Consider the following 11,246-nt stretch of genomic DNA (forward strand, 5'->3'; position numbering starts at 1 on the left):
ACAGAGGAGATGTGCTGCTCTTCGTCCAGCCTTGGAGGACCAAAGCCAGGCCTCATCTCCTTAACTTCCCAGCAACCATCCCCACTGTCAGGGCTCGGAGAGTGACAGCCCCGTGTATGCTGCTGTGGCTCACTGCCCACTTTCCAATGAAAAGGAAGTGGGGAAACTTTAGAGGCTGCCTCAGAATTGAGAACGTCTTGTCCCTCGAGAAGGGGGGGGGGCTCCCTCGGTAATTCCCATTTGCCTGAAGACTGGAGCCACTATAGAGGAAAACAACCAGCTTTGAACTCGTCCCTCAGGTTTCATTAACAAATCTCATCGCAGGAAAGAAGAACAAAGAATGGAGCCAAACTAAGACAAACGTCGGTCCCTGGTGGTCTGTGTTCTGGGCCCATTCAGCTTCCAAAAAGTGTCAGCTGCCAACCCTTGCCTGTGTGTTGGGCCTCTTCACTTCCCCTGAACTCTCCGTGAACACCCCCAATGCTGCCTCCACCCCTTCCCCCTGTAGCTTGTGGAGAAGCGTGGATTACATAGATCTGTGTCTTGGGTTAGCGGGCCCTCGCCTCTCCCTGACACACGTTCATAAAATTGTATGGCCCTCCTCCTGTTTGTCTGCCATCATTTCACTTCAGAGAGCCTGCAGAAACAGAGGAGTCGCTGTTCCCTGGACTCTGGGACAGCTCATATTCCCCTTGGGCCTTAGCTCAGTTCACAGGCCCTGTGCATCTAAACCCCCTCCCTGTGCTCCTGCCGCACCCTGTGCACCTCACCCCAGTCAGATCTGTTGATGGAAGTGTTGCTAAGTGTAATGGCTCCCTGAAGACTGCAAGTGTCCAATCAGACTGGACTGCATGGCAGTCATGTGCCACTCACTGAGGAGGGCAGATTGTGGGGCCGATCTCGCCCAAGCACTGTCAGTGTCCCCAGCTTACCTCGTGGGTAATGGATTCATCAGTGAGTATGTGTAAAGCACCCCCACAACTATACGTCAAGTGACTGTGTGAAGTGGGTAAGCTTCTGTGAACGTGTTAAGTGCACGTGCCTGCAGGGAGTGATGCTTTTACAAGGCTTCTACTCACTGCTGTTAGTACGGGTGTAATCATTATCTTCAAATCTCCCTTCCTCTGTAACCACCACCAATCTTTGGTTCCGGTTGTATGGAGGGAAAGAAGAAATAAGCACGGTGCTAAGGGAGTTCCACTTTGGTTCCCCTTTCATGCCCAGCTCGAGGCAATGCTGAGGCTGAGGCAGAATGGGAGGTGGATCTTGGGCTGGGCTGTGGTCTGCATGGTATGCTTCTGTGAGGCCGACTAGGAGAGATCCAGTGGGCCCAGGAGGTGGTGGTCAGCCTTGTGGCCTGGGACATGAACGAGATGGCCTTTGTGTACTTGTGTACCCAGGAGGGTTGTGGTGGGATGTGGGGAGGCTTAGCAGAGAGGGTTGGGAAGACAAATGGAGGGGGCTCAGCTTGGGTGGAGGAGAACCTTGGTCAATACCACTGGAGAGGACGAGAGGTGTGGGGGATCGCAGGTCTGTGTGGACCTCAGAGAAATCCTGTGGAACGAGTTGTGATCCAACATGGGGTTGCACCGGCTGGGAGTGAGGAAGTGCTTGGCGCATCCTTGGGCACCCTGATTTCTGGACATGGTTGGATAGTGTGGACTAAGTGGGTCTGTGCTTCCAGAAATTTCTGTGCTTGCTTCAGTGAACCTGTGTGTGAGGACCTTCTTGACGTGCAAGGGCAGGGGTGAGTCAGGGGCTGTGGGGCCAAGTCAGGGCTGGGGAGGACGTGGGTGGTACCCAAGTGACACGACTATTGGAGCCAAAATTGTGATTTGAGCTCACATTTAAATAAGTCTTTTTTTTTTTTTTTGACAGGCAGAGTGGACAGTGAGAGAGAGAGACAGAGAGAAAGGTCTTCCTTTTTTGCTGTTGGTTCACCCTCCAGTGGCCGCCGTGGCTGGTGCACTGCGGCCGGCGCACCACACTGATCTGAAGCAGGAGCCAGGTGCTTCTCCTGGTCTCCCATGGGGTGCAGGGCCCAAGCACTTGGGCCATCCTCCACTGCACTCCCGGGCATAGCAGAGAGCTGGACTGGAAGAGGGGCAACCGGACAGAATCCGGTGCTCCAACCGGGACTAGAATCCGGTGTGCCGGCGCCGCTAGGTGGAGGATTAGCCTAGTGAGCCATGGCGCCAGCCTAAATAAGTCTATTTTATCCATTTCCCAAGAATAAGACTCCTTTGATGTGAAATGGACTCCTTTTTCATTCATGAGGAACTACAAAAGAGAAAAAATTAGGTTCTGTTTTATAATACATATGATTTCATTTAAAGTGGTTCAGGGGCCGGCACTATGGTGCAGTAGGTTAATCCTCCACCTGTGGCACCCGCATCCCATATTAGCACCGGTTCTAGTACCGCTGCTCCTCTTCCGGTAGGAAGGTGGGAGACCTGGAAAACCTCCTGGCTCCCAGCTTCAGATCCACCCAGTTCTGGCTGTTGCAGCCATCTGGGGAGTGAACCAGCAGATGGAAGACATTTCACTCTAACTCTCCCTCTCACTTTCTGTAAATCTACCTCTCAAATAAATAAAAATAAAATCTTTTTTAAAAATAAAAAAATAAAGGTAGTTCATGTTGTGTGTTCACTCAGAGGCGTGTGCATCTCCTGTCGTGGGCTTGCGCTGAGGGAGTGAGGGTTTGCATTGTCGGAGTGAGTAGCTGTTGTGACAGCAGCCGGCACAGTCTGTGCTGAGGGTGCTGAATATCTTCAATCAAAGAAATTAACAAAGCTCAGGAATCTTTTAAAAAGTTTTTTTTTTTTAATTAAAGATTTGTTTGTTTATTCAGAAGTCCTTAGAGTTACACAGAGAGAGGAGAGGCAGAGAGAGAGAGAGAGGTCTTCCATCCTCTGGTTCACTCCCCAGTTGGCCGCAATGGCCGGAGCTGCGCTGATCCGAAGCCAGGAGCCAGGAGCTTCTTTCGGGTCTCCCACATGGGTGCAGGGGCCCATGGACTTGGACCATGTTCTGCTTTCCCAGGCCATAGCAGAGAGCTGGATTGGAGGTGGAGCATCCAGGTCTCTACCAGCGCCCATATGGGATGCTGGCGCTTCAGGCCAGGGCGTTAACCTGCTGCTCCACAGTGCCAGCCCCTTATATAATATTTTAAAAGCAGAGTTTAATATACAGACGGGGAGATAAAGAGATCTTCTATCCACTAGTTCACTCCCCAGATGGCCACAAAGCCCACAGCTGTGCCAGGTCAAATCCAGGAACCTGGAACTCCATCCAGGTCTCCCACAAATGTGCCAGGGACCCAAGCACTTGGGTCATCGTCCCTTGCTTTCTTAGGGACATTAGCAGGGAAGTAGATCAGAAATGGGGCAGTCAGGACTCCAAACCAGTACTCATATGCAATGCTGGTATTGCAAAATAGTGACTTAAGCTGCCGAGCCATGCCGCCAGTCTCAGTCATCTGTGTTTTTAATTTTTCAGTATGCACACATCACTAATTGCTTGCAGATGTATGGATCACTAGCATATTTGAGAACACTGTAAATAATTTCTGACTGGTAAGCAAATGGCACAACAGGATGCTTTGGTGATATTTCAGAAGTGACTCCGTACCTCTAGTTCAGGGCTGCGTGCCTTGTCAGAATTTGAGACCCTCAAATGCGGATGCTTTGAAAGCAAGATTCTGAAGCCTTTTAGTCTTTGTCCTTCCATCTTGAAGGCTGTTACTAACACATCTTTTCTTTTGGAATCCCTGGTCCCTGCCCCAGCCCTGGTGGGCTAGAGTGAGCAGGTAGCTTTTGTGGCAAAGCCTGGAGCAGTGTCATGGCTGCCCGGCTGCCCGTCCTGGGCACTGGTGGTGGCTTCGGGCGGCTGTACAACAGGTTGAAGAGAGGGCTGTCTGGCATCCCCACGGGGCAACCTTCCCAGAGCTGGCTCAGACCTTTCAGGTGGAAACCCAAGCTTCTGCCACATTAAACCTGCCCTGGGTGAGATGGTTGTCGTCACTTTTAGAATTCCTGTCTTTTAAGATAATTCTAGCCCATTCCTGTAGCAAAAGAACACTAACTACACTAACAGTCAGCTAATACTAACACTCCGTGAGTTCTCAAGTGGTGCCAGGCTTGTTCCCCATCTCTAATTTAATGTTCAAATCGGAGTAAGGCTTGTGTTATCCTGACCTCAACATGTGAGGGCTGTGAGCAGAGACTCAGTAACCTGGTGAGAGGCCCCCTCGCTGCAGCCATCTGTGGACAGTAGCTAAGAGGAAACCCTTCCCGACCCCTTTCCTCCTGCATTCTGAAAGGAGGGAAATCTGGTCCTCAGACCGCCCAAGGCTGGCTAGGCACTTCGTTTACTTGTGTAGACACTGGTTGGGTCACCTCCATCTTCTATCTAAGCCCTTGGGTTTAAGTCCCCGTTTCACTTCCAATTCCAGCTTCCTGCTCGTGTGTGCCCTGGGAGGCAGCAGGTGATGGTTGAAATGCTTGGGTCCCTGCCACCCACAGGGGAGACCTGAATTGAGTTCTAGGATCCTGGCTTTGTCCTGGCCCAGTCTTAGTTGTTGTAGGCATTAGCAGACTGATCCATTGAATAGAAAGTGTGTGTGTGTCTTGAGAGAGAGAGGGTGAGAGAGAGAGAGAGACTGTGTCTGCTTTTCAAATAGTATTTTTAAAGAAATGTTATCATTGAGCGTTTCCCTGGCTAAGGATATGATTTTCCTAAAGCTTGCATTCTATTGACAGAGAGACAGGAAGCAGCATCATGTATGCGTAGGCCAGTGCCCTGAAGGAGAGTGAACGGGGAATGGAGGCTGTGTCAGGCTCAGGTGCTGCCTGGCTGTGCTGGTCCCAAGGGCCTGTCCACCATGGCAACCTCAGAGCGTCTGAGCACAGTTGAAGGACGTGAGGAAGCCAGCGGGATAAATATTTGTGGGAGGAGGCAGTGAATGCCTTGGCCTGTACTCTTCCTGTGTGGTGTGCAGGAGTATCATCACGTGGCTGAGAGCAGCAGCATGGGGAAGCTGGCCCGGGATGCCACAACGTACAGTGAGAATCTAGAAGGCCTTGTCCCATAGGAAGAGTCCAAGCCCGAGACTCTTAAAATAGGTCCCATTTAGGTACACCTTGCTGCTTTGGGTTCAGTTCTCTCTGGAATAAAACTCTGGGGGTCTGGTGCGAGGCAAGTGTTATCTGCAGGATGATGAGACTTCCGGGGAGTCCTGGACCCCTCCCTGGTCAGCCCAGGTGACTCTTGAACAGGGGGCTGCAGCTTTCCTGTTGAGACGCCGGCTGTTGCTGCTGACCCCCTGTGTCCTCCACTCTTCACTCTATCCACAGATGAGCAACCTGGAGAGTCTTCTGTGAAGGAGCCTTCTTCAGCGCTGACAGTAAGAGCGAGGCAGTGCACGGGCCTGTGGTTTTCTGCCACGTCCCTGGTTCTCCTATTCCTCGCCTGAGCAGGCCACAAGGACTGGGCTCAAGGAAGATGAGCTCAGGGTTGCTCCTCTGGGCAGAGATGCACCTGCTGCAGTGGTGAATGTTGGAAATGAAGAGTCATAGCCAACCAGAAGTCTGCCTCAGACCATGGTGGGATCCCTGAAAATGATCAAGCGGCCATTGAAACTGGGTGTAGGTGTTGAAAAAGTGGGTGATTAGGGGCTGGCACTGTGGTGTAGTAGGCTAAACCTCTGCATGCATCACTGGCATCCCATATGGGCACTGGTTCTAGTCCTGGCGGCTCCTCTTCCAATCCAGCTCTCTGCAGTGGAGGATGGTTCAAGTGCTCAGGCCCCTGTACCCTGGTGGAAGACCCAGAGGAAGCTCCTGGCTCCTGGCTTTAGATCAGCCCAGCTCCAGCTGTTATGGCCATCTGGGGAGTTAACCAGCAGATGGAAGACCTTTCTCTCTGTCTCTCACTGTCTATAACACTATCTCTCAAATAAATAAATAAATAAATAAATAAATTATTTATTAAAAAGAGAGAGAGAATGGGTGATTCACCCAGGGATTTGTTTGTGCCAGGGCTGATGGACATTGTGGTTTACAGAGTTGGGGGAGAGCACCTCACCTGAAGAGCAATTCAGTTCCAGGTGCAAATTCAGTTTCCAAAATATCCTTCCAGAATCGCTGAGGGGACATCAGCAGTTTAGATTTCCTAACATAATCTGTGTATATCCCATGTGTTTGTTCTAAAAATTGTTTTTGAAAATGTTTATGCCATCATAGAAGTTCAGCTGTCTTCTTATTGTTTGGAATTGAGTGAAATTCAATCTGACCATGAACATCATATTTCTGAAATTATCAGCATCTTTCGATTATAAAATACAATCACATAATTTGTTTTAAGAAAGCAATAGTTCCACGTATCAGGCTTACCCATGTTCCTCACCCCAGGAACACACTGAACACATGACCCGTCCCCAACCTGCCCCCAGCTATTGTCCAGGGAGTTTTTATAAGTAACTGTGGATACAGAAAATATAATAACCACCGTAAATGTTTTCCACTGAAAAATAACTCCCCATATTGGCAACATGGGATGGAATCAGTCATGCTCGCACGTGTCTTACTCTCTGGGGTCACTTCCCTTGGTGACAATGGAGTCTCCTTGGTAATCTCCAGTGAACTGAAAAGCATAAATGCTCTTAGGACTGCATCAGAGTTCTCACAATGCAGCCAGAGGATGGAGCCGGAGGGAGCTGCTCACCGTGTGCAGACCGAGCAGAGGTTGGACATGAGCAGGGAAGCTGTCCTCAGGTGTCCTGGGGCAATGGCCAGGCTAAGGTAGGATGTCTGTCCTGTCTGATGTGTTCAGTTCTCACCTCTCTCCTTGGTTCAAGTCTCCCCCATCTCCGGTCCCCGCCCTCCATAGGAAAACGTTTCCTTGGACATGGACCTGAGGAATTTCAAGTTCAGTCCTACAGCTGCTTTACAGAGGAGCCGGAGCCAAAGCTTTCACTAAGCTCCATGTGGTGTTTGAAGAATACTTAGCATAGAAGGTGAATGTGTGGAAAACCGCACAAATTCTGGGAGGGATTCTCAGGGGACTGAAGCCACGCGTGTCATACAGTTCCTGCTGTGGGATGATAGTGGATGGTCCCCTCAGAGACTCAACGCTGGAGCTTCATCCCCTTGCAAGGTGGAAGCAGTGGAAACCAGAGCTGACCAGGGCCTGTGGCAGGTATCAGGAACAGATGAGGCCTTCAAGGCAGGGGCCCCGTTTATTATTCTAAAACCCACTGTTCTCTATAATAACAGAGACCAGAGGACACCCACCTGCTCTCCTGTCTCCAGCGACGAGATGACCTGCACCAAGAAGGCTACCACCAGACATAAACATAAACCTTTTTCTGTATCACTTCCGTGGCCTGCAGTAGTAGCTTAGCAGCATGGGAAAGTAGACTCAGATATCTCGTTGTGCCCAGACAAAGAGCAGGTAATTAGTCCGAAAGTCTGCTGTCGGTGCCCATTCAGCCTTCTCCCATGCTTTGGAGAAGAATGGAGTTGGTGCCACACAGGGTACAGGAGTTGCTTTCGGCTGCAGGGCTTGTGCTGGAAGATGCTGGGACATCCAGCCCCCCCCCATCCCCGTGCAGATGCAAGGGGCCTCAGCCTCCGGGGCACACCCCTCTGAAAGGTGTGAAAATGACTCCATTGCCAGTTGCTTTGGGAAGAAGCGAAGGGAAGGTGTCACGAAGGCTGGCACCAACACTGCTTGCTCCCTGTTGTGACAGCTGGTAATTGATGGTAACGACATGACATGTTATTTCCACCTGTAGGATATTTCTAAGTCCTCTAAGATGCTGCATATGGGGATGCCTGCTGTTTGCCAGAAGTTACTGCAGAATGGGAAGAATGCAGTGTGAGTGAGAAGCTGTTACCCACCCCCTCCCCCACAAAGCCTTCTCTCAACCACTGTGCCACATGCCTGCAGCAGGAGAATTTTTTTTTTTAATTTTAAATTCTATTTTGTGTATTTGCAAGGCAATTCAGGATGTAGACAGAGTGCTCTCATCTGCTGATTCACTTCCCCCAGGCTCACAATGCTCAGGCCTGGACCAGACCCAATCCAAGAGCAAGGAGCTCATTTTGCATCTCCTGTGTGGTTGGCAGGGACCCAAGTACTTGAGACATCACTTACTGCCTCCCAGGGTGTGCATCTGTAGGACGCTGGGATCAGTATGGGATCTTGTACCTGAATCCCGGCACTCTGGCTTGGGATGCAGGTGTTCCAAGTGGCATGTGAACCACTGTCTGCCCCCGGAGAGGATCTTATTATTAGCAATGTCTGTAAATGACTGAAACTCTGTGAAGGCACTGTTGTACTCCACATCTGCTTTTCTAAGATTTTATTTATTTGAGATGTAGAGTTACAGACAGAGAGAGGGAAAGACAAAGAGAGAGGTCTTCTGTCCACTGGTTCACTCCCCAAATGGCCGCAATGGCTGGAGCTGCACTGATCCGAAGCCAGGAGACAGGAGCTTCTTCTGGGTTTCCCATGCAGATGCAGGGGCCCAAGCACTTGGGTCATCTTCTCCTGCTTTCCCAGGCCATAGCAGAGAGCTGGACTGGAAGAGGAGCAGCCGTGACTTGAACCAGTGCCCATATGGGATGCTGGCACTGCAGGTAGAGGCTTAGCCCACTATGCCACAGTGCTGGCCTCAATTTTGTTCTTTTTCCCCTTTATTTTCTCACCTGTTTTTAGATGGAGTGGAGACTTGTGAGGATAAAAGGAAAAATACAGTGAAAGTGGCACAGGAAGAATTTCTCCATGTGGAGTTGGAGGCCACAAAGAGTAGAGCTTTCTGGCAATTGCAGCTGCTGTCTGGAATGTGCACCTTGTCCACATCCCCTCCGTGACCATGGGTGTCTCTGACAGCCAATGGATAAGACAATGGCATTGTGCCCAGAGGCTTCTGATGTGACTTGAGAGCTTATCAGACTTTAATTCTGTGGGCGGTGTGTTTGTTTATACATTCTTCGCTTTAAAGCTCCCACTTTGGAGCACCGATTTTTCGATTTTTCAGCAGTAGAACCTGAGACTCCTGACTTGCAATTCTCAAGATCCCAATGAAGTCCTCTGACTTTCACCATTTCTGAGTTGCAAATGATGGGCGGACTGAATCCTCATTAACAACACTTGTTGATTACCTTTGCTTTGGAAGCTGGGGAGACAGTGGATAAAAATTGCCTTGGCTACCCCGGAAGTGAAGATGAGTGATACTGATGATGTCTGAGAGAGCACAGAAGATGTTTCTTTCTACAGATTTGGCATGGTGCAGAAGAAGCAAGAAAAGGAGTAGGGCAATGCCACAGCTCAGCATTCGTTACAGCCACCTAGAATATGTCATCTCTGTTGAAGTCCAAAGTGTGGTCAATAATCAGCAGGAAATTGGTTTAGTCATTTACTGGGACCAGACTGGGTCTTTGGGACCAGCCAGTGTTGGCCACAGCATGTGATAGTTATTTATAAATTTGGTTTGGAGAATTAGGCCAATGTAGCAGTCAGCCGTGGGCTGCCATCATCCTGGTAATTATGGAAGATTGATGCAGTCCCAAGAAGTCTTATTTTCCCAGATGTCATGGTAGACAGTTTTGTGAGTGTTGGGAAATTCTTAACCTAACTTGAAGTTCTTCTCTTTCCATCCACCACATGGGCTTGTGGTGACAATGAAAGGAGGTAGTGCATGTCCAGTGCAAGGCATGTTATAAGGCTCAATAAGGGCCCAATTCTGTCACTGTAGTACTCTACTGGTACACGCTGCCTGCTGGTGCTGAAGCAGTGTTTGGTGAGGCCGCTGAGTGACACCAGTGAACCTCAAGTGGCAGAGAGGGCATGGACAAAGCAGAGCCCAATGAGTGGAGGGAGTTATTTGTGATCTGAGTCCACAAAACCACAGGGATTCAGCATTAACCATTAGTTGCTGCTTTCTGTGCAACTGGTCTACCTGAACTCACACCAGTTCAGATTTACAGTATTTTCATACCCCGGCTGATCATCATCATGTTCCTTCTCTGAATTAGTAAGAGGTTTTATTTGGAATTCTACTTAAGAGGTTACTTAAAGAATATGAAAGTGTGCAAATGCCCAAAAGTCGTGGCATTATCATCTCTCTGGAGTTTTTGCAGACCTGTTGGGCGAGCTTTCTGGGCCCTCAGCAGGTTTTCCGTGAGGCCACTGTAGTTTTCTACCCTTTACTCCATGGCTGCCGAGGCCTGCATCGATCCACAGGAAGGTGGTTGTCTGTGCACCCTCACAGGGGTCTCTGCATCTTGCTGGGCGGTCCAGCCAGACCTTCAGGTGGGCCGTCACGTTTCACCTGCCTCATACTACATCCTTGTCACCTTGGGATCGTGGACCACAAGGGGGCCAGAACCAAGCCCCTCCATACGGCCTTGGATGCAGATGCTAGCCACCCCAGTCTCCCAGCCTCCCTCTCTTACCTTAAAGCTTCCTTGCCCTGCTCTTATGAGTGCAAATCAACCACTTAGTAACATCATTAACTCGCTGAAATGAGGGAGTGGGCAGCTGGCCCTACAAGGTCCCTTAGTCACTAGACTCATGGGGGCATCCATTTCCCTAAAGACGACACCTTGGTGCTTAGGGAATTTCTTTTCCAGGAATCTCCACCCCAGGCACAAAGTAACTCCCACTGCATGCAGCCCCAGCCTGACTGGCATCCACTTTGCCATCAGCAACGTGTGCCAACACAACATTGCCCACTTGCCAAAGAAGGGGCCCGACCACACTTGGGCACCTGAGCTTGGTTGGACCTGCACCTCTCAGCCCCAACTTCATTCTAGCAGAACCTTTGCCCCTGACCCCTCAGAGGGCCCCAGAACTGACTGATGGGTCCCTGGCTTCTTGCTCAGTCCTGTGTGGGAAACACATCCATTCTTCCACCACTTCCTATCAGTGGATGGCTTGCTGTGTGTGTGGCCATTGGACCCAGTTTTAGGGTGTTCTGTACCAGGAAGGATTCCTCACTGACACTCTTGGTGGTTCCTTGTTTCTGCTGTTGCCATGTGGTTTTAGACACTTGCTCCAGAGGATAATAGGCCCCATTCGGCATCGTGTGTATGAGGATCAACATTATGGAGATGTTTTGTGTATCTTTATGAAACCTCAAGTTATGGATGAGGGCAGAAAAATAAACCTGCCTCTGATGTGCTTGTGTGTCTTCTGTTTCACTGTTTGGCTATGAATCATTTTTTTCTCATGCCTCCAAT

General features: G+C 50.0%; 1 long non-coding RNA gene across 10 annotated transcripts in view; it reads left to right on the top strand.

Annotated features, from left to right (window-relative positions):
- LOC149128342 (uncharacterized) overlaps positions 1-11,187 on the top strand; it is a 46,390-nt gene extending 35,203 nt beyond the window's left edge. For 6 of the 10 annotated variants that reach the window (XR_016230288.1, XR_016230286.1, XR_016230282.1 and 3 more), the window contains one exon: positions 5,355-11,187. This is a non-coding gene — a long non-coding RNA (uncharacterized LOC149128342). The other 4 variants (XR_016230277.1, XR_016230279.1, XR_016230284.1 and 1 more) reach the window with 4 other exon arrangements.
- Positions 11,188-11,246: the final 59 nt, after the last annotated feature.

Source organism: Oryctolagus cuniculus, chromosome 1 (assembly GCF_051225735.1).
Source record: "Oryctolagus cuniculus isolate XC-2025 breed Fujian yellow rabbit chromosome 1, ASM5122573v1, whole genome shotgun sequence".
NCBI classification, from domain to species: Eukaryota; Metazoa; Chordata; class Mammalia; order Lagomorpha; family Leporidae; genus Oryctolagus; species Oryctolagus cuniculus.